A 23,717-nucleotide genomic window follows, 5' to 3' on the forward strand; every position below is an offset into this window, starting at 1 on the left:
AGTTGTTAGTTGAGTCATTAGTGCAAGACATAATGTGAGACAAATCACACTTTTGCGCAACTTCTAATAGTATCTTCTACGTATGCGTGAAAACTGACTAGGGTACTGCACAAGAAGTTAAAAGTAGGTTTTTGGGCCTTGAGATCTAGGAATTTCATTCTCTTTGGGATTGTTTGGGTTCTAACCTTGCAAGGAGATGATTTGGAACATTTTGACAGATAGTGAAAGATCCAAACTAATGGTCATTTTCCTAATGTGGCAAAATGACATGTAACATAGAGGGAATAAAATTGTAGACATAAAAGAACATCATGAAAGAGTTGATGAAGTTGTTGTCACCTACTTGACTAGTGATCAACATCTTTGTGAGGTTTTTTACACTAAATGGAATGAACAAATGATTGTGATTGTTGTAAGTTCTTAGTTTCTATGATCTAGTTAATTGAAAAATTCTAAACATTTTACTCTTGGAATGATCAACGAAGCTGTTATCAAGGTCACACCTTCCGCCAAGTTGAAATAATGGCAATGATCTGTAAATGCAATCACTATTTTTTTTTCTTACAAGAGTTGACGAAGTTGTTGATTAGAACGATAACCATGTTTCATTTGTTTCATTTTTTAATGAATTAAAATGACATCCAAGTTTCATTTGTTTCATTTTTTAATTAATTATAATGGAAACCATGTTTCATGAATTATTTTTTAATAAATTAGGGCTTTGGTATAAGGAAGTGAGTATAATTTCCAAAGATGCAAACAAACATTAACATTTTGTGATATGGACTAAATCCATTTACTGTGATTTGGCTCTGGGAAGCTCCCTTTACAAAGGAGTTATGCACGAGATCATATCTGACCGAGTGGAGTGATCAACCCCACTTCATTGGTTACGGTATAATGATTTACATGTATTAAAAATGATGTTGAAAGGTACTTGGGAGTCACTTGGAAGTAGACCTTAGATTAACCATGTTGAGGAACTTTCAAGGGGATTGAGCTTTGTTACTCTGCCTTTGCGTGTGCATCTGATCTATGATTGTTCACCCAAATTAAATTGTTTTACGTGAAAACCTTAGAGACCATAATCTTTGGGCTATTACCCGAGGTGACAGTGGAGGGAAGTCTCTGTTGTACCTAGAACAGACGTTGGCTAGACTCACTTGGACCTTTCTGGAGGGTATTCTTCATTCGAGATGGCATAAATGAAGATTACTTGCACCAGATCATGTACATTAAGTAGGTTGTCAGCATAACTGGTTCCACCCACTCTATCTTTAGCCACTTTTCACATTGATCTCTGCGATGTTGGGTTTCATCACCAACTAGTGATTTTACTGTGAAAAGCTTGTTTGCATGGTTTGATTCCTTAGATTTATTAGCATGTGTTATTTTCTTGTTTTTACTCTTTAGTGACCTTATGTGTGGATTGTGATTTTGAGTTATTAATATTGGTAATAAATTTATCTAGTTTGAATCTAATGGCAACAATGTTGAATGTTACCGATAAAGAATCCCCTTTAATGGGAGTCCTAATCCTCTCCCTGACTTAGCAAATTTTGGTCCTCCTTATATGGCTATGCTGTCACTTCCTAGATTCATGATAGGTTTACCAATGTGATTGTTTTCAACTTCTTTGATCCAAAATACCCAAAATATTCAACCTCAACCGAGTTCACCATCTCAAGATCACCAACCTCATGATGACCCTTTACCTTATTCACCCAACATGTCCTCCTCCCTTTCTTCTTCTTCTCTTGGTAAAAGCGTTGATGCTAATAACCAGGAAACTAAGAAGAAGAAGAAAGGGAAGAAGAAGAAGAAGCAAGTTAAGAAAGAAGTCAACCAACCAACCATGGTTGTATGTATTGGTAATGTTCAGGAAACTTCCAACATGCATCGCAAGCCCATATACCCTTGCAAGCTTTGTAAGGGAAACCACTTCCTTATTGATTGTCCAGGTATTCCTAAGGTCTTGGAAGTATGGTAAAAAAATTCTTATCAACTTACTGTTGATCCATCAATTAGTGATTGTCAGGTTCCGAGGAAAAATGGTAAAGTTAGGTTTCCTTGTCAGTTATGCAAAGGGATTCATCATAGTCACCTTTTCCCTCATATGGACGAAGCCTCAAAATTGTCGGAAAAACTTAATGTTTCACAACAACAACTTCCAACTGGTTACCATAGACTTTCTTCCAACCTACCGTCAGTTGACAAAGTCATTGATCTAATTCCAAGTACAGTCAATCCCACTCTTCCATCAGAGAGTGAAACACATATCACTCAAGTTGATGAGCCATTGGTTGATCAAGTGGTCAATTTGATACCATCTTCAATTGATCCCACTCTCCCTTTAGAGAGTGAATTTAATACCACTTAGGTTCTCCGAGTTATTTCAGATTCTTCTACACATGGGGGCATTTCATCTATTTCCATTGAACCCCCTCTGAGTAATGAGGTTATTTTCTTTGATTAGAGTATATTAACATCACCTTGTCTTCCTTCTTCCACCCCTTTCCAAATTATTGTGAAAGTGTATGGTAAGAATGTTCATCGAAAAAATGTAGATGAAGCTGCTTCTGTCATTATTTTATTTGGGTTCCCCTTAGCTTGTACCCGTTACACAAAATATTTTAGCTTTTAACAGAATCATCATCGAACCTCTAGGGATCCTTCCTAAGTTACAAATTACTCTAGAAAGAAAGATTATATGTATTGATCTTATGGTAGTCCAAGGCCCCTTAGATTCAAATTTTCTCCTTGGGAGAGACTATGTCTATGCTATGAAAGTTGTTGTATCGACACTCTTTTCCATGATGTCTTTTCCTCACAATGGAAACATTGTGACTATTTACCAACTTTCATTCGTTGATCTTGATTCAACTACTAGCCATCCAATGTCCCTTAATGTTCCTTATATGCAAGTGGTATTCACCCCGCCATGGGTTAATTATGTGGAAACCAATCCCATGTTTTTAGTTACCGATGCAAGCAAACCTCTCATTGTTTTCTCGACTCCTTATGACTTAGATCCAATAATTAACATAGGGAACCTTATGGGGGGATTTGAAATGGATTTTCTTACCCTTTTTGATTCTCTTCATGTGTCTTCTTTCCAGAGATCTATTCTTCCTTTTGATGAAGCTATATTGGAAGCCATGGTCGGGAAATATCTCTTGGCATGTGTTTCTTCCAAATGAAAGCCATGACCAAAGTCATTGATAGGAGGCTTATTTTACTGTGTCAACCTCGTTAAAAATGGAACAGGTTCTTAAGAGCATAGTTTTTTTTTTTTTTTTCAAGCTCGCATATACATGAAATGACCTCTAAGGATGGTTCCTTTACTATGCTAACCTCATTAAAAAATGAAACAAACAAGCTCTGAGGATGGTTCTTTTACTGTGTCAACCTCATTAAAATATGAAACAAATACCCATGAGGATAGTTCTTTTATTGTGTCAACCTCGTTAATAAATGAAATAAATACTTGTGAGGATGCTTCTTTTAATGTGTCAAACTTGTTAAAAAATGAAACAATTGACTGTGAGGATAGTTCTTTTACTATGTCAATCTTGTTAAAAAATGAAACAAATACATGCGAGGATGGTTCTTTTACTGTGTCGACATTGTTAAAAATGAAACATGTGCCTGAGAGGATGCTTCTTTTATTGTGTCAAACTCGTTAAAAAATGAAACAATTCACTGTGAAGATAGTTCTTTTATTGCGTCAACCTCGTTAAAAAATGGAATAAATTTCCCGCGAGCATAGTTATTTCCATTTCAAGCTCACATAAAAATGAAACTAATTTATGAATTTCATGAGCATAGTTATATTTCAAGCTCGTTAAAAAAATGAAAGAAGTCCCTTTTTAGACCGAGTCTTTTATGTGATTTTATCAATTAACCTTTATTCATATTCCTAATAGTAATTTACCATTTACTTAAGCAGATCAAACAAAGCTCGGGGAGGCATTTGCCTCTCCATGGATACATTGAAATTATGTTTTGTGTGCAACAATTTTTCAAAACAATGTAAGACAATGATACTTAAAAAAAAATACATGATCAACCGATAGTATAAAAAAAATCTCGACTCCAATAATTGGACCGCCATGTCGACAATTCAAAAACCGCCTTCATCTTCCCCCTGCATTGCTTGGAAACCTGGATTTGTGCATAAAGGTAAGCTTCCGCGCGTTTGTGTGAAGCCTGGATGGCTCATCAAGGATTCAATGAGGTTGAATCTCAGACGTTTAGAATTCAAATTGGCCAAATTGCCATGCTCACCATGGAGAGTGTATGCAATTGCATCGACTTCAGAGCTTGTGCGAAGGAGAGTATCTCACTGAGGAAATATCTCGCAACTAAGGTTGACACAAAATCTGGAACTAGTCGAGTGAAAAAGTCTCACAGATTCAGGTGGGGTTCTGTTGCCCTCTGTGAGATTTGAAAATACCAGAAGATCACTCCAGTGTCTTCCCAAGGCAGGCACTCAGGACTTCAAGACAGTTTTGAGATTCCAATCGTCTATCGTGGCAGCTCTGCAAGAAGCGGCTGAGGCATACCTTGATGAGTTGTTTGAAGACAAAAAAAATCTATGCGTCATCGAGGTTTCTTTGGTTGCTCGCAAAGTGTTTGTAAAATGCCTAAACGGGATAGGTGGGGTAGTATGCAATATGTTTGTCAAAACGTTTCACTAGGACGAAGAGGGTAGGTACGGTCTATCCCTCACTCCTTGCAGAGAGAACTTTGTAAAACAAGGATCTTTAGCTTCAGACTTGCCCGATTTCACCATATTTGTAAAACCTCTTTCACAACGGACTCTCTGTATCATGATGTCAGGGGCTTTGCTACCAAACTCCAAGAACATATAGGAATTCTCGCTGTGCTTTTGAGGCTTTTGTACAAAGGCATGATACTAAGAGAGGAATTCCTTCTAAGTGATTATGGCATCCCAGATAAGGTTTCAATCTCCCCCTTTGCAAGGAACCAAGGGATGGGATCGTTCTACTACTATGCCTAAGTCTTTAAAGGAAGCCCTCAAGTTTGGTCTCAATTCTTTGAATTTTAAGGATTTTTCAGCTCTGAGCTTTGTAGTTGAGCACTCACTGGACACTCTTAGCCTAGAAGTGACAAATGTTGGCATTAATATGAAGGCAATAGATTTTCTAGGATGGGAAACAATATGTCGCTTTAACATATTTTGGCCCTCATCATCTACGCTTAGGGACTGACATATAAAAACTAGACCCATAATTTGGAATCAATGTTTTGCTCTAAAGGATTTTTTTGTTGTAGTCTTTAAATGCCACGAGGATAAACATAAAGTCCTTGAACAATGTACATGGTTTGAGGATGAGTTGGTCTTTCCATTTAACCATGGTTTCCAGACTTTGATCCTCTCACTATGCTGACAATGACTACTTCAGTATGGGTAAGATTGCCTAATTTTCCCATTCACTTCACCCATCCAGATCTCTTAGAAAAAGTTGGCAATTTAATTGTAATATTTGTTAAAATAGACGTGGAAAGGCTTTCAAAAAGCATTTTCACCTATGTCCACATATGTGTTGAGGTAGATCTCGACAAAGGCTTGCCAAATAAAATAGAACTCAAGTGGTTGGAAAATGTGTATTCCCAACCCTTGGACTATGAAAATATAACTTTCAAATGTCAGAATTTCCAACAGGCTGGTCACCTTCAGGATGTATGTCCCTTTCTGTATGGGGCTCCCTCTTTGCAGGCAACTAAGAACTCTAGCTACGGTTGGAGGGATCCTAAAGAAATAAATGAATCCAAAGTTTCAACCGGATAGGGAAGAGACAACTCACAACATCCAGAGTCAGGTTCTGGTATGTAATCCCCTAACTTTCACTAGGGCTCCAAGGATACCATGTCATTCCCCAACAGGGGTGAATCATCCGAGGAAGGAGAAAGGAGGAGGTTTATCCATATTTGTGGTGGCAACAATTGGGCACAAAATGAACCCTGAATCAGACCTTTCTGATAGTGATAAGGAAATGACAAATATAATTGATTCCATGGCATTGAGAGTATCTCACGACAATAGCTAATTGAACCAACCATTGCTGGGATGGACAATTTAGTGGGATGGATTGAATTTCGTAGGCGAAACGAGAAAAAAAATAAAAATAAATAAAAAATAAAAAATAAAAAATAAATAAATAAATAAATAAAAATTAAAAAAAAATAAAAAAATAAAAAAATAAAAATAAAAATTAAAAATTGGGTCTTGTATTTAGAGTTATTTTCCTAGAATGTAGACTCTGATATTTTCCTAGAATGTAGAATCTGAAGTGGGTATATGGGGATTTCCATTGATGTAAAATGACGCATCTCTATTTTATGCTGGTGTAATCCTTTTGCTCTAGGGATTTCTCAGGATATTGGGGTTGGTAAAGTCTATCTGGTGTTTCTGGATATGATTTGAGCTCTTGGGTGTGTAGAAAAGAAAATTGCACGCCAAGGAGATCTGTATGAAAAAACATGTGATCATGTTTTTCTAAAGGAACACAATTGCTACTATTTACAAAAAAAAATGGATAGTGTAGAAGGTATGTGAATCATTTTTTTGTTTCTTTGGTTTGCTCTTATCTTTAATTTATTAAAAAATAATTCATGAAACATGGTTGCCATTATAATTAATTAAAAAAATGAAACAAATTAAACTTGGTTGTCATTTTAATTCATTAAAAAATGAAACAAATGAAGTGTGGTTATCATTCTAATCAACAACTTCATCAACCCTTGTACGAAAAAAACATAGTGACTGCATTTATAGATCATTGCCACTATTTCAACTTAGCGGAAGGTGCGACCTTGATAGCAGCGTCGCTGATCGTTCTAAGAGTAAAATGTTCAGAAATTTTCAATTAACTAGATCGGAGAAACTATGAACTTAGCAAACTCACAATTATTTGTTCATTCCATTTAGTATAAAAAACCTCACAAAGATGTTGATCACTAGTCGAGTAGGTGACAACAACTTCATCAACTCTTCGATGATGTTCTTTTATGTCTACCATTTTATTCCCTCTGTGTTACATGCCATTTTGTCACATTAGGAAAATAACCATTGGTTTGGATCTTTCGCTATCCATCAAAGTGTTCCAAATCATCCCCTTGTAAGGTTAAAACCCAAACAATCCCAAAGAGAATTAAATTCCTGGATTTCAAGGCCCAAAAACCTACTTTTGACTTCCTGCACAGTACCCTAGTCAGTTTTCACGCATATGCAAAAAAGACCATTATAAGTTGCGCAAAAGTGCACTTTGTCTCACATTATGTCATGCGCACATCTCAACACAAGTAAAAAATAAAAAGTAAAGTCTAGAAGCTTTGTTATTCGAATCTTTCCCAACTAACAACATCGAATGGATGCTTACTCAAGCCTGATCCCTCTCATCATGGAGCTACTTCCCTCTCTTTATGGAACCCCTATCCCACCATTTTTGGATCTCATCCCTTAGGAAGAGGATCCCAAACCTCCTCTTGGCCTATAAATCAAACAAAGGCCAAAGGATTGGGGAGGACTATTGAAGGTAGGATTATGTTGCAGAAATAAGGGTAGGAGGATTTTCATCCAAGGAGAGGGTTAGATATTCTGAGAAGAGGCTTGTAACATCAAGGCTTTGAGGTTGTAAGTTTGTTCTCCATTTTATTTAATAAAAAGCAACTGTTCTTTCCTAATTATGTCTTTTCTGATATCATTTGTGGGATTCCTTGATCACTCACATAGGTTATGATTGGTTATTGATTCAATTTATGATATATGTTGAGTTAAGTAGTTCATTTATCTTTCATTTTATACATTTGATGCTTTGATCCTTTGTGTGTTTTTTTCTATGCAAATCTCCTTCGAAACATCATGGAGAAGTTATGGGAAGCATTGGAATGGTCCCTAAAGAATCTAAATGAAGCTAACTGTCGAAGGCACTAAAAGGGACTTCAATATGAATTTCAATTAAATTTTAAGTGATCTCTCTCATATTGTTTGTTTCAATCAATTGTAAGCTAAGGAAATGTTATACAGTGTTTTGTCACACTTCCCGTCCCATATCTTGAAGCATCAAAATGATGAAAGTTTTCAGTGTATTCACCGTGAAGCATGTTTAGAAGAATCCCTGAAGAAGAAAAGAAAAACTTGCCTTGAAAGGTTTCTGGCAAAACTTGTCAAAAACCTTGTTTTCAGGATCAGTGCTCTTTGCATCACTAGTGACCTGTGTTGGTACCTTGTTGCATTATACTGTCCTAGCACTGCCAATGTGGATTTTATTAGGAAAACCCGTGATGAACCTCTTCATTCAGTTTTTCCTAAAGTGGAGGAGAAGCTTCTCTTACTAGAAGTCTCGAGAACGGTGAGCTAGTTACAGGTGAATACGGATTGGAATGAGATCTCCCATTCTTGGTTCTTGATCGTAGTTTCATGGATCTTTCTCTTAATATGTGGAACCTCTCCCTCCTTTTATGGATTCTTAACTCCCTCTCCTTCCCTATAAATGAGATCCCCACTATCCACAACTTGTTGGCTATTGATTGGTTGCCTTCCTAGTGCTAAAATATGCCCAAATGCTACCCATTTTGCTAAGGAGAAAGGAGTGCTTAAAGGTTAAGGATAGGAATTGGAAACTCACCTAAAGGAGGCTTCCAACATCAAGGCTTAAGTGGTTGTATTTCTCTCTTTAGCATCAATTAATAATCATGTTTTTTCTTTCCATAAACATGTCAATCATTGTTCATTTAGTATAATACTCCTTGATTTGTTATATGATTCATATTAGAATGATTTTTTCTATGTATGTGTTTGTTGTCTCCACGTGATTTTTCTTGCAGGTATTCATCCATAACAACGAAGAGGAGATTGAGCTTGGAAGCGAAAGACTCAAGGACGACACCAACGGACGTTAGCATCAGAGTGAGGTAGGTAATCTATCCTCCTTTGTGTTTTCTGGTATAAACTAGGAAAGTTTGCACATATTTGTCTAGTTTGTTGCTAGATCCTCCCATAGGACTAGAGGCATTGTTTATGTCCGCAGAAAGGATTTCCTGCACAATCCATTTTGTTGTAGCCATCCGAATAAAAAGGATCATGTGTATGGATCCAGGACATGGACATAGCCATTCGAATAGAAAGGTCATATGTATGGATCCACGACATGGACGCAACCATCCGAATAGAAGGGATGATGTGTACAATCATGAATATCTAATAACTCCACGCAACTTGGATTTATCATAAAAAACCCAGGGTCTTCATCTCTATCTCGATCCAATCAAAGTACGAATACCACCACGTGAACAGATTTGTCAGAGTTGAACATGGTAGAAAACCACATGATTATTAGTCAATGATGGAAACTGTTAACAAGCATGAGAGAAACCACCAATAATGACGATGTCTCTCAAGGTACAACAAAAAAATCCATGAGTGTGAACAATGAAGCTGAAGTCGAACACTTGCAGAATCATTCGATCGAAGGTGAGTGATGTGAAACTATCGTCGAATGCGAAGAACCTGCCATTGAGGCATGCAAGTTCCAAGGTACTAAAAGGGAGTTTCTAGATCATCTTCCTGGATAATGAGTTGGAGTTGACAGGAAGTGATCTATCAAAGGAGGGCCATAATGTTTCCCACATCATCGACACGAAACATAGGGTTTTGCACAATTGGCAAGAGTGATTCAAGATTATTGCAGAAAAATCAAACATGGTATAAGCAGTTTGAATTGTAGATGAGACTTCTCTTAAACATATCGGTGACATGACTCTAGAGTTTGGCAGCATTTGACTCAACATAAGATCAAAGGTCATGATGACAATAGGATATAATCAAATGAGAGGCAAATGGATTCCCAAAATCCAGTAAGGCAAGTGACGAAGTGAGGATAACCCAAACCTGACGCGAGATACAGACAAGTGTCATGTTCAAGAAAGACATGCTGCCTTTATACAAAATACATGAAAATATGTTTACTTCCATTTTGCCCCACTATTTCTAGTGAGTACCGCATTATTTTTAATCTAAGGTTTGAGGAGGATACCATATGCTTGTTGTATAAGTTCATCTTTTGGATGAATCCACCCTAGTATTTTTAACGAGCCTTAGGAAGGAGTAGCTCGGTCTCGTCATGGCAATAAGTCCTTCGTCGTTTTAGTTTTACGAGTCTGATGGAGAGGTAAATTGACGTATTTTTCATGTTTATGGAGTTTGAAAAATAGGCAAAAAGGAAACTCCAAAGGTCCCTTTTTGTAGATAGTCTCTCGAATCCAAAAATGTAGAAAACAATATTCAAGAGAACCTCTTAGTCACGTGTGACTAAGGTCTTCCTTCTTTGTACATTAGTCTATCTTAGTGTGGAAAAGGGCTAAACTTATATTGATTAGATGTCATTTCATTTACTTTAACGATTTCGAAACGACAAGTACTCGACAATCTTTTCATATTTCGAGAGTCAGAAAAGTTCTGAAAGATGACTCTGGGGGGTTCCTTTTCCGTTTATTTTTTACGAGTCTGAAAAAAGAGATAAAATAAAACTCGATAGGTCAATTAAATATATTACCATCACCAATTAGCCATAACCTGTCACTACACATGTGAACAAACGTTACCCGTTTCGAGAAAGATATTAAAATATAGGTAAAATATTCCATAAATGGTAAAAATACTTTAAAAGCTTATATAAAATCAAAAAGTAAAAGTAAATTTACCATTTTTCATTTGGTAATTTGGAGAGCACATTTTACCCCAAATCCCCTTGATCTTTAGGCGAGGAGTGTGATCGATCCAAGGCACTGTTCGATGAACCGTCTATTGCAGGTAAGAGATATGTCCTTCCTCTACATTTTGATTGTAATTTCAAGTAATTCCATCCATAGGATAGGTGGTTAGGAGGGATTGAACTTTTTTTGAGTTGAGGGCAGTCAGTGTGGGTTTTACCCATCGAACCCGCGCTGCCCTCCTTGAGTTCAATGGTGCCATCCCACTAAAAGAGCGGAAAAAATTATAAACAAACGCGCTAGTGCCATGGAACACTTTTTTTTCAATAGATCTTCAAAATTGCTGATTTATTTGCAAATTTTCCTCCGTAGATGCTAATTAAAACTCTGTTCATTGATGTTTCACAGGTTATTTGCTGGAAAAAATGGTTATTGAGTGGAAGGAAAGAGGTCATGAAGTGGAAGACCATCAAGCATCACAAGATCCCAATTGCATAAGGGCTCTTTGAGCATGTGGATTGCTCAAATTCTTCTGTATTCTTGGGATCAGAACCCAGTTGGAATTACTGCAACACTTAGTAGGATGGTGGGATGTAGACCGCCAGATGTTCATAATAGGGGACCAAGAACTTGATATAGAAATTGCAGACATCTACTTCATCACAGGTTTTTCCAGGAGAGGACAATGAGTTCATTTTTCTAGTCCTTGTATTGGAGGAGAAAGTACAGACATGTTGATAGCTAGACATTGCCTAGGTTCCTGCAAGACAAAGAGTGGGAAGATTGATATCAAAACTATCACAAACCTTCCATTGAGAAAAATTCTACATACTATAGTTCGAGTAGTTGGGGCCCAATCTCTAAACGAAGTGAGCAAGCCTCACTTTCTGTATGCAATGGATTTTCTTAGTCCGACTATGTTTAATTGGTGTGAAGGATTATTGGTCAACATGAAAGACTAGCTCACAAAATGCAAGACAAGTATAATCAAACAATTTGGTTACGGATCGATTTTGGTGATGTTCTTCCTAGAGCGTGTCCCATTGTTCTTGTACCAGTGGGTAGAGGTGGAAGCTCCTGGATCCGGGGATCCACCTCTACTGAGGTGGGGTGAGTTGATGCCTCATCATGGAGGTGGTCAACATATGTCCTTCCCCCCAACGTTCTTTGGATTTCTTTGACAAAAACTCATTATGGTAGATGATTGCGCCTATGCCAGGATAGATTTCCAGGGAGACCCCAATCTCCCACTGCCACCTAAAGCACAATGGACTAACTCAGGTAAAATAACTATTTTTTAAAGTTTTTCAGTTTTTTGATTTTTTCATTATGTGAACTGAGATTGAGACTTATGATGTTTTGCAGATGTGGGACCAGAGAGACCTCCTGATGTTTCTCCGATAGCAAGGAGGGTGGCACGATAGATTTAGGATACACCCTATGTGATCCGAATAAAGAATGACATCCTCCCATGTAATTTACCCATGGTATTGTAAGTGGAATCCACCTATGGTATTCATCCACCCATGGTATTTATCCACCCATGGAATTTACCCATGGTATTGTAAGTGGCATCCACCCATGGTATTGTGGTTGACATCAACACATGGTATTCATTCACCCATGGTATTTACCCACCCATGAAATTTACCTATGGTATTGTAACAAAAAAAAGGTGTAAGTAACAAGCCACATTTTGTAAAATGCCAGATTATCCACCACAATGTAGGCTTTACAGTTATTATCTGTTTTAATAAAAAGGTTTCTTTGTAGTTTTTTTTATTATGTATTATCCTCTTTTCTTCTAGCATTTCAACTTTTTAGATCTTGGGGACCTCCCCCCCAAGATTCATTTCAGTTTTTTAGATCTTAGGGGCCTTCCCCCAAGATTCAAAGCAGTGGTATCAAATTCAGGTTACAACTCCATGGGAATGAGGGTTTGACACACATTTCAGTTTCAATTTTTTTCAGCAATATTCAACAAGCTTCATGCACGTGCTACGACCTCCACAAAGCACTTTCTTGGGCAAAGCAGAAAGAATTTTGTTTTTTCTTTTTTTGTAGGAATTTTTTTGGCGGCGAGTTTGCGGATCATATATGAAATTTTGGGTGAAAAAATTACAAAAACAAATAACAGATCTGCATTCCTTGTGAAAAAATACCCAAATTCATTAAAAAATTAGCCAAATAGGAATCCAGATGAGGGAGATATTGTTGATTTACAATCAGCTGTGTTGCAGAAATTTTTCTGATGGAAATTCGTGGACAGCGGCTCTACTATCATTTTTTGTAGATTTTGTGCAGAATTTCAAAAAAATTATTGGCAATTTGATCCCCTCTTGAAAAATCACCCAATTTAAAAAAAATGGGTAGAATCGGAGTTTGGATGTGGGAGATATCGTTGATTTAAAGTCAGATATTTTTCTTTCAGAATTTTTGTGACGACAGAAGAGTTGCAGTGTGAATCTGAGTTTCCAGAGTGTCCAGATAGGGATTTCAAACACATGGGAAGATGCAAAATGGTCATTCTATTTCCAAAAAATAAGATATAATAAATATTCTAAGTTATGTTGGCTGAATTTTAAATCAGGAGCAATATTCAGAGTGGGTAGGCTTTGGAGACATGCCCTCCCACCCTGCTTTATTAGGCACATGCGTCACATTCATCAGTTTCATCATAGTAGCATCTGACTTGGGTTATTTGGAGATGTGTCTTCCCACCCTAGGCTATGTATACACCTGCTACTTTATCAATGGTCATCATCACAGTTATGGGTCAATCACACAAAATCCTTGTCATTGAAGTCCATTTGCTAGGCCACACATTGTTAGTATCATAGTTGGTCACAAGCATTATAGGGTATCTCTATCCTTGGATCTTCATTTTTCATGGCTATGGGTCATCCACAAACCCACACTTAATCAAAGTCCATTTTCTAGGCTGCCCACTGTCACTATCACAGTTGGTCACAATCATTACATGGTATCTCTATCTTCAGATCTTCGTTCATCACGGTTATGGGTTAACCACAAAAAACACTTCTCTTTAGTGGCTATTCATATTCAACAAAGGCTTCTCAGGAGGGAACTTCACACAATGGGGACCATTGCTTCTTAAGGAGGGAGGAATGATCCGAATGGAAAATGGCATCCACCCATGGTATTCATCCACCTATGGAATTTACCCATGGTATTTTAAGTGACATCCACCCATGGTATTCATCCACCCATGGAATTTACCCATGGTATTGTAAGTGGCATCCACCCATGGTATTGTAGGTGACATCAACCCATGGTGTTCATCCACCCATCGTATTTACCCACCCATGGAATTTACCTATGGTATTGCAACAAAAAAAGCTATAAGTAACAAGCCACATTTTGTAAAATGATAGATTTTCCACCACAATGTAGCCTTTATAGTTATTATCTGTTTTAATAAAAAAGTTTTTTTGTGGTTTTGTTATTGTGTATTCTCCTCTTTTCTTCTGGCATTTCAAATATTTAGATCTTGGGGGCCTCCCCCCCAAGATCCATTTCAATTTTTTAGATCTTGGGGGCATTCCCCCAAGATCTAGATCACTATGAGGAGGGAGCCAATCCTGTGGTAGAGGTGGAGTAGAACCTGGAGACCTTGACGAGAGGCATTCCAGAGTATGCAATTATTGATGATGTGCCACTATGGTATTAGAGGCATACCGTGGGAATGTCAGCTAAATTGTGTTGACTGTTGGGTCGAGTTATTAGAGATGTTTCATGCTATCATGAGAACCATGTCGATGGATAAACATGTCTCCCATTTTATTTTCTGCACTTATGTAGGCTTGAGAAGCCATGTGTCTTAGAACACAATTTTTGATTTTTTATGTAATAAACGTTTTGGAAACCCTATATATATATACATGTTTTACCCTATGTACTAGATTTTCCAATTATGCCATGGTTTTCGTTTTTACATATGTTGCAAATGTCGATCTAAAACATAGTTAGATAATGCATTTGTCAATGTATTTATATGTCTTGGAATGTGTTGATATGTGATGTAATCAAAATTTCTTTTCAAGAGACGAACACACAAATACATCCTTAAAATATTAAGGTTTTTGACGGAATATTGTTTGTTTAATTGTAATACAATGAGTTTTGAATCAAGTTTAACTAACACCCTAATGCCAAGAGAAATAACTTCTGACAATAGTTCAATGACCGCACTATATTCAACTATGTTATTAATTGTATGACCTAAACATATCCCTGTAAACTCACAAACTCATCATTGGGAGCAAAGAGTGTCCACGTAGTGGAAGACAAATTCCATGTATTACGACAAGCGCCATTAGCAAAACCGACATAAGGGAGAGGGTTCGTTGACATCTACAAACCAAGTGGAACAAGCGGTAAGCAGGGGAAAACATGTTCGCAAAATTGCAAACAATCACACCAAAAGATTGCACACTAATGAAACACACACTAATGTACAAAGTATCTACGTAAAATCAAGCATAATACTTTTTAAGGTAGAGCCCATTGCGAGGCTCAGACAACTGATTTCCATCATAGTCAACTAACTCATATGCACCCTTTTGTAATACACGTTTAACAATATAGGGTCCATGCCACATGGGTTCAAACTTTCCAGCACCTAATTTTTCGTTAGCTTGATCATACACTAAGACCAAGTCACCTTTTGTGTATGTATGAGGGGTCACGATTTTATCATAATGAGCTTTGACTCGTCTCTTTTGAGTCTCAGTTACCAATGCGGCAATTTGGCGAGTCTCGTCAAGATATTCTAGGTAAAGAAACTGTTCTTCCTCAGGTGAAGTACCATGAAGTAGTTCGGCAACTAGCTTTAATGACGAATTTCACATTCTATAGGTAGGGTGGCTTATAGACCATAAACCAATTGGAAAGGTGTGAATCTGGTTGCCATTTTGGAAGCAGTTCGATATGCCCATAAGGCCAAAAAAAGCATAAGATGCTAATTATTTTTATGCATCCAAATGGTTCATTTAAGCATAGTGACCAAAAATTTGTTGACGGCTTCAACTTGGCCATTGGCATGTGGGTAATACGGAGTTTAGTTATCGTGACATAAGCCCAACTGAGCCGTGAGTTCTGCCATCATGTGATTTCATAAATGGGAGCCATGGTTGGTGACTATGGATTCTGGTACACCGAACTGAGCTATAACATGGTTGAATAGAAATAGAGCCGCAATATCACTATCAACATTGTATGTAGGCATCACCTCGGCCCATTTCGTGAAATAATCCACGAAAACGATGATATATCCATGCCCCCTAGATGAGTGAGGGTTACAAGTCATGAAATTAATGCCCCATTTTGAAAATGGACCAACACTGATAATTGGGTGCAAGGGAGCGGGTGGGGTTCATTGTTTCTAGTTGTAGAGTTGGCAAGCGTGACATTTCTCGACTACGAGGATGCAATCTTTGAAGATGGAGGGCCAAAAATAACTGGTGTGAAGGATATTTTGAGTTGTATCATAACTTGACATATGACCACCACAGGATCCATAGTGGCGATCATTTAAAGATTTCTCATCTTCCTCATGTGTCAGACATCGTTGACAGACTAAATCCACACCAAGGCAGTATAAGGTATCCCTAAGAATGCGATAGGGTTGGTATTGGTACCGAATTCGTCGTCGTTCAGAGCAAGAAAGCTCTAGTCTAAAGGTCTAATTTTGGAGATATATGATGATATATCCATACCATGGATAATGGGTGGTAATAAGGAAGAGAGGATCATCAATAATCAACTCATTAGATACAGTAGTTGTGTTGGCAGAGGGAAGGTCACAAATCAATTCAATAAAAAATAGTGATTTCTTTGACTTAGCTTTAGTGAACTCTAAGTCGAACTCCTATAGGATGACAATCCATTTGGAGTATTTCCCCCCAAGAAACTACTGAGACAAAATATAATTCATGGGGTTACAATCAGATATCACTATAGTTTTGTGTAGGAGGATGTAGTGGCGAAAACGTTGGACAACATGAATTGCTGCCAATGCCAACTTCTCTACATGGGCATACCGAGTCTCAACATCAAAGAGATTACGACTCAAGTAGTATATAACATGTTCATTTCTGTCATCATCGTCTTGAACTAGCACCATGCCAATGGTATTGTCAATGACGACCAAGTATAGGAAATAATCATGATGGTAATTAGGAGGATGCAACAAAGGTGTGCTAATGAGTGTGGTCTTTAAAGAATCAAAGGACTTCTGAGAAAGGTCATCCCAAATGAATGGGACCCCTTTCTTCAAAAGGCGAGTAAAACCCTTGGCAAGCTCAACATAGTTTGGGACGAAGCGATGAAGAAAGTTTGCCTTCCCTTGCAAACTTTGAAGTTGGTGTAAAGAAGATGGAGGTGGTAGATTGACAATGGCCTCCACCTTAAGAGGATCAATTCAAATGCCTTCTTTGGACACTATGAATCCTAAGAGATGACCAAATTCAATGCAAAAGACACATTTATGAGGATTTAACCAGATATTGTAGTGTCGACAGCAAAGAAAAATCGCTCGTATGTGAGCTGGATGGTCTTGACGTTTAGATGAGTTTGTGGGTAAATCATCAAGATACAAATGAATGATATGTTTGATGTGGTGGAAAGAAAAATACATGACCCTTTGTAAGGTCAAACTATCATTTTTGAGGCCAAAAGGAAGCTTTTTATAGGTTAAAGTTCCCCGAGGACAGATAAAGGCAGCCTTATGTTGATCAACAAGAAGGATATTAATCTGGTTGTACCCAGAAAATCCATCCATAAAGGAAAATATTTCATTCCTAGCACCTTCGTCGATAATTTGGTCAATAAAGGGAGTAGGGTAGTTATCTTTAGGACATGCTTGATTAATATCACGATAATCAACATAAACACATATGGTTCCCTGCTTTCTAGTTACTTGAACGATATTGGAAACCCAATCTTTCAGTGGTATGGGGAAAATAAAGCTAGCTTTGAGAAGATTTTCAACTTTAGCTTTAATGACAACTGTTTTCCTTGGATGCACCGGACAAAGACGTTGTTGAATAGGTTTCACATCCGGGTAGGCTGGGATCTCATGCACCACAATGCTTGGATCAATGCCGGGTATTTCTTCGTAAGTCCAGGTGAAGACATCATAAAATTCTTTGAAAAGGGTCGTATACATCTTAATCTCATCAAAAGAACAAGAGGCCCCAATGTGAATGTTTTCAACTATCCATGTTTTCACAGAGATGTCAATGGGCATGGTTTCTGAGATGTTTCCAAAATTTCCTTCAAACAACACCTCGTGGATTAAGATAGGAGTCTGAAAAGGAGCAGCCGTTGCAAGGGAAACTAAAGTACCTAGATAGGTAGGAATCACATAAAGGCTAAGAAGAAAAGAGGAACGATGATGAATATCATTCCAAGGGGTTTCTTCAAGAGACATGACTTTAGTGATGCTTTCGTCAGTGGGGAAAGTCTCATTCAAAGGATCTTCATAATCCAAAGAACCAAGCCAAGAAGTTTTCGAATATGATTCTAGGACCATAATCAATTGGCCATTGGTTTCAAATGTAGTGAAAACCATAAGGACAACTTGGTAAGCTTGTTTTACGGGGCTAAGTGGCATGGTGTCACCAAAATTATCAATATAATTAGGGCTAGGGATGATCCAAGGGTCATTACTAGACAAGATCATGTTAACTAAGGCGACATTGGTGGGAGGAGGAAGGGGAAAAGTTCCCATTAAGGTAGAGTCTTTGAAAAGGCCCGCTCCGACCTTTTCATAAGGAATGTTGGTTTTCCCAACATAAGGTACATTATTGGTTGAAGAGTTAGAGGAAAAGAAGTACAATTGGTCTACTGTGACATTTTTCCCTTAATGGGGAAAACGAAGTACACGGAAAATAGAAGAGACCACACAAAACATTGCATAAGTCCATCTCTGACCAAGTGGAAGGTTATGATTGAGATTTGCATCAACAACCTCTAATTCCAAATTGACATTTTTTCCTTCTAACTAAATGGACAAAGAGTTGAGAATACCATATGGTCAGAAACCTCTACCATCGAAAGCTTCCAAAGTATTCAGGGACTGGTTGAGAGGAGGGGACCCAATGCCTTTCCAACATGATACGACATAATGCATGTGGAGGCTCCTTCATCAAAAATAGTTCGGTGAATAGTTTTGCCCATAATGACAACTTGTATGAGAAAAGCAAGTTGAGGTGGTAGGCAAGGGACATGATTTTCAAGATCAAAAGTGATCAAGCTGGAATCTGTGGGATCAATTCCTCCAATGGCAGATAACAAAGCCTTCCATTGTGATGGACATGTTTGAAGGACTTCCAAAGCTGACATCGCCGAGGGTGCTTGAGCCAAATCTTCTACAATATTGTAGTGTTTGGTAGCTCGCGCATTGGGATTGTAAGATGATTTCTGAAGAACACCTTTAGGGGGTGGTCGGATTATGGAATCAGTGCTAGGTTTCTCGATATGGAGAGGACCAAAATTAGGTGAAGTGGAGGAAGAGGGCATATCAATGGCATCTTTCTCCACCACGAGTCTTTCAGGAGGTGGATAATATTTTGATCTGGTGGATACGAAAATAGGTTTCGAGCCACTCATGAACACTTGATATCTTCTAGAGGTTTGAGCATGAGGTTGGTCTACCATTTGCGTCTACTGATATGGGAAAGTTCCTTTAGAAAAAATAGCATCCCTATGGTGCCTTTTAGAAGATGACTTACTTCGGAACATCGAGGGAAATCCTTAGTGTAATGATCTTCATCACAAATAAGGCAAGGATATTTAGGCTTTCACTTTGATGAATCGTCAACTGACGGTTTTGGGGAATCTTGTTTGGGGGTATCCTGCTTAGCTTTTCCTTTACCCTTTTTCTTTCCTTTCAAGGATTTTTCTACTGTGGTAGACTGGACAACATTTACCTCTGAGGTTTTACCAAGATTCTTTGAGTTGTCTCCAGTATTGGAGGTCGCAGTGGCCTGAGTAGATTTAGGTTTTGTAGAAGCAGCCAAGGTACTACTAGACCACTGGGCCATAGATCCAATGATACCATCAATGGGTGGTGTATTTGTGGGTGTGGAAGATGCAGGACCAGTCGAAGGTCGTTGGGCACCAGGTAGGAGTTCATACAACGTGCTATATTGTGAATAAACAAGATCCAAATACTGGGCACAGGAAATGACTTGTTCCTCAATTACACAACCACCCATGGCTATATCTTTAGTGATAGGGGGGATGAATGATTTAGTAAACCATTTAGTCAAAAGATTATCCGGGATGTCAAAATTGATGAGACGATGTCTACATCTCCATTCATGGATATGATGTGAGATATGAGTGGCGGTCATCTACTGCAAAGATGTTAAGAGATGGGTTCCAGTATTGTACCAGACAAGTAGTTGGAAATGGGTGAGGAAAGCCATGGCCAGAGAATTGAAATCTTGGAAAGTACCTCGAGGGAGCTTAATGTAGCGTTTGGTGGAAACACCTGTTAAAGTGCACTGGAAAAGATGTAACCAAATTGAATCATCAAACCAAGAGTTAGAAGAACACCATAGGTGGTAAGTCATAACATGTGCTTGAGGGTCTTCTCCAGATTTACCTTTGAAGTTAGGACAATCATTTGGTATTTTAGTTGGTACCAGAGACCAATATGGTGAGTGTAGTATTGGGTCATTTGTAAGTCATGACACATCTGGCAAGTCCAATGTCGCCAAGAGTGGAAGTTGTGGATTATATGGGGTGTAAGGTCTCTGGTATGTACTAAATTGAGTATTCAAACCTTGCTGAGTGTGGGTCTGCCCCCAATGTGGTGGTTTTTGTCCATAAGGAGGTTGACCATACATATTCTGGTAACCATATTGGACGTATGGATTCTGTGAAGCAAACTGACGATATTGTTGTTGGTAAGGTCCCTGTTGCATCTGTTGTGATTGTGACAATGGTTATTTGTAAGGTCCTTGTTGTGATTGTAAGAGAAATTGTAGTGGTGGCTGTTGGTAAGGTCCCTGCTAGGATTGGTAGGAAACATGTGGTTGTGGCTACTGATAAGGCCCCTGTTGGGGTTGGATATGGATTTGTGGTCGTGGTTGCTGGTAAGGTCCCTGTTGGGATTGGAAGGAAACCTGTTGTTGCGACTCTGGGTAAGAAACCTATGGTTGTGAATGTGGGTAATGTCTCTGTTGCGGTTGGATAAGAATCTGTGGCCGCAGAGGAGGATTACCAGTCCCATGAGCATACTACATTTGAGGACCATACTGAATTTGAGGACCTGCCTGTTGATAAGGAGGAACTCCCGATAGTGGAGTTTGGAGTTGTTGAGAGCCAGTAGGAATATATGGTTGTTGGTAGGAAGGTTGAGTCAAGGGGACTTGGTGACCTTGCAAAGGGGTTCCCATGACGTTACCTAATACAGGTGGAACTGGTGTTCCACCTGGGTTAGAAACATCACCAGTGGGTTGCTTCGCCCCCTATGTGGGAGGAAGGGGTGCATAGTTTCCACTAGAAGCAGGAGATACGTAGGACAGAGGTAGTTCCCCCCAGATAGTGGAACATATGAACTTGTAGGCTCTCCACTCAGAGCGGGGACCATAGTTACTGTGGCTACAACAGGAGGAGCAGAAAGATTAACATGAACATGTGTTTCACCTACCATTACTACAGGTTGAGAAGTTAATGCAGGTTAGGTATTGGTCTGCGCAGTTACCAACACGTTTGGAACAAATGAGCTAGTAGTAGGAGTGACACCAGATGACCAAATGGGGTTATGAAATAGTGAAGTTGCACCATAATTGTCAGAAAAAGCATCATCAAGAGAGTTATAACCCTGTGGGACCAAGGGTGCAGTATAAGTAGGTGGTGTACTCGGCCCACTCGTTAGGTGGTAGGGAGCAGAAAAATAAGGGAAGTTTTCACGAGGAAGATGCAATATAGGATCAATATCTGTACTTGGAATATGAGTTCCAGAAGTTTCCACATGAATACCTTAGGGTGTTCACCCTAAAGGTGGGTTACCACCTTCTGGTGCCATGGTTGGGAATAGTTCTTGGTTTGGAACCCGAGTCGCTCTAGGAGAAGGACTCAAAGGTACGTTATGAGTATCAAAAAGGCTATACAGATGCTGAGGCGATAAGTACACAGGATCTGATTCAAAGACTGGATTAGGAGGAAAAAGTAATAACTCTGAAGTAGGTTGAGGACTAGACAGAGGGGAGTTCTGGGATGAGCCTATTGACTCTGGTATTGGTCGGGAAGTAATGGGTTGGATACTTAGGACAAGACCAAGTTCAAAATCCTAGTTTTTAAGGGATTCAGGCTCAACAACATTGGAACCTACAACTCTAGGTGAATCAGGTGCATTAGCATATCCATTGTGTGTTGTATCTAGGGTCTCATTTTGGACTCCTTGTGGGTCTGCCATGATGTCTTTTCAGGGAATCAATCACTAATTTGTGTTGGTGAATTCTTTGGGCTTAATTATGATTTCACAATTAACCATTAATGTTGAGGACAAAAGGAGTTTTCGTTTCACGGGTAAGATGTTATTCCGTGGTCGATTTATTTTAGAAACTAACAAAAATGAAATAAATAAAAAAGGGGTAAACTAGGCATAAGGGTTTACCAAGCAACCATGAACTGCAATATACACCTTGGTGAACCAAGGACTTAACATGTGGCAACCAATCTCCCCGAATGTTGTGTTCGATGTATCATGGTATACAAGCCAACAAACTCTGTTACCTATGGATGGATATCAACCTATTGGTGACTCCCAAAATATATGCGACAGTACGTGGGAGTGAATTTCATAATAGTGTTGTCTAATGTGTAACCATTCAATGAGAGAATTCCCATATACTTACCATGTGTGGAGCGCCTCCGATTTACCCGAAAGTACTGACACTGGAAAATAACGACAACTACTACATTTAATGATGCCGGAACACGTCTCTAGCCTAGACCTCTAAATGTTTTTGTTAATGTTCCAAATTCTCCTTAGGTTAATTGAGGTAAATTTTAAGTTGATCTTCAATTAAGTTTTGGTTTTAAGGCTCAAAGGTTGATGTCACCTGAACACACCTATGATGCAACTAGTATGAAAAAATGATTTTTTTTTTCAGTTCAAAGAAAGTTGTCTAGCATAGGGAAGAGGTTCAAGCATTGATACAACAATCAAGTATGCAACAAACAAATCTTCCTAATTGGATCTTTCACTTTCACTATTCTAACGTATCCACCAAAAGTAAAATGAAAATTCAATTCACTAACATGCAGCGACATGAATTTTTCACTTTTCTTTTTCAATGCATTCACCAAAAGTAAAATGAAATTCAATTCAAATGCACCTATATGAATTTTTCACTTTTCCTTTTCAATGAATGAGAATGCACTTCTTTTAGCTTTCAACACTAAGCAATGTCATCTATGCTCAATGATAATCCCAAGAACAACTTTTCAATGTAATGTCATCTAATGCAATGCGAAAAGTAACTTCGAGATGAAAGGTAAGAAAATGCAAATTCCATTTCTTTTATGAATTCCAAAATAACTAATAATGCTTTAATCAACAGAAAATAAGTATTCCTTACACACACACAAGTAGAAAACAATAAATCCAGTTGACCTAATGACCTAAAGACTCAACCAGAATTCACTTTTACCACTTCAAACAATGGGATGGACTTTTGCAAACTAATAATAAATAAACCAAACTAATGGAAAATTCAATGCACACAGAGCCAGAGGACACTTCAGAGATCAAGACACACTAGACCTCTCTAGGAGAAACCCTAAAAATTCTTGATTTTCAAGGATCAGCGTGTCTATAACAGCCAAAACCCTTATTGACAAGGGTTTCAACGCTATTGTAAAGGCAAAAATGCACTGAAAACACAATTGTTCCTGGATAAAACTTGTTGGGCGAGAAAGACTTAGGAAAATAAAAAGAA

This window comes from Pinus tabuliformis, chromosome 8, assembly GCF_031772625.1.
Source record: "Pinus tabuliformis cultivar Carrire ecotype Pingquan chromosome 8, CPIR1, whole genome shotgun sequence".
NCBI lineage: Eukaryota > Viridiplantae > Streptophyta > Pinopsida > Pinales > Pinaceae > Pinus > Pinus tabuliformis.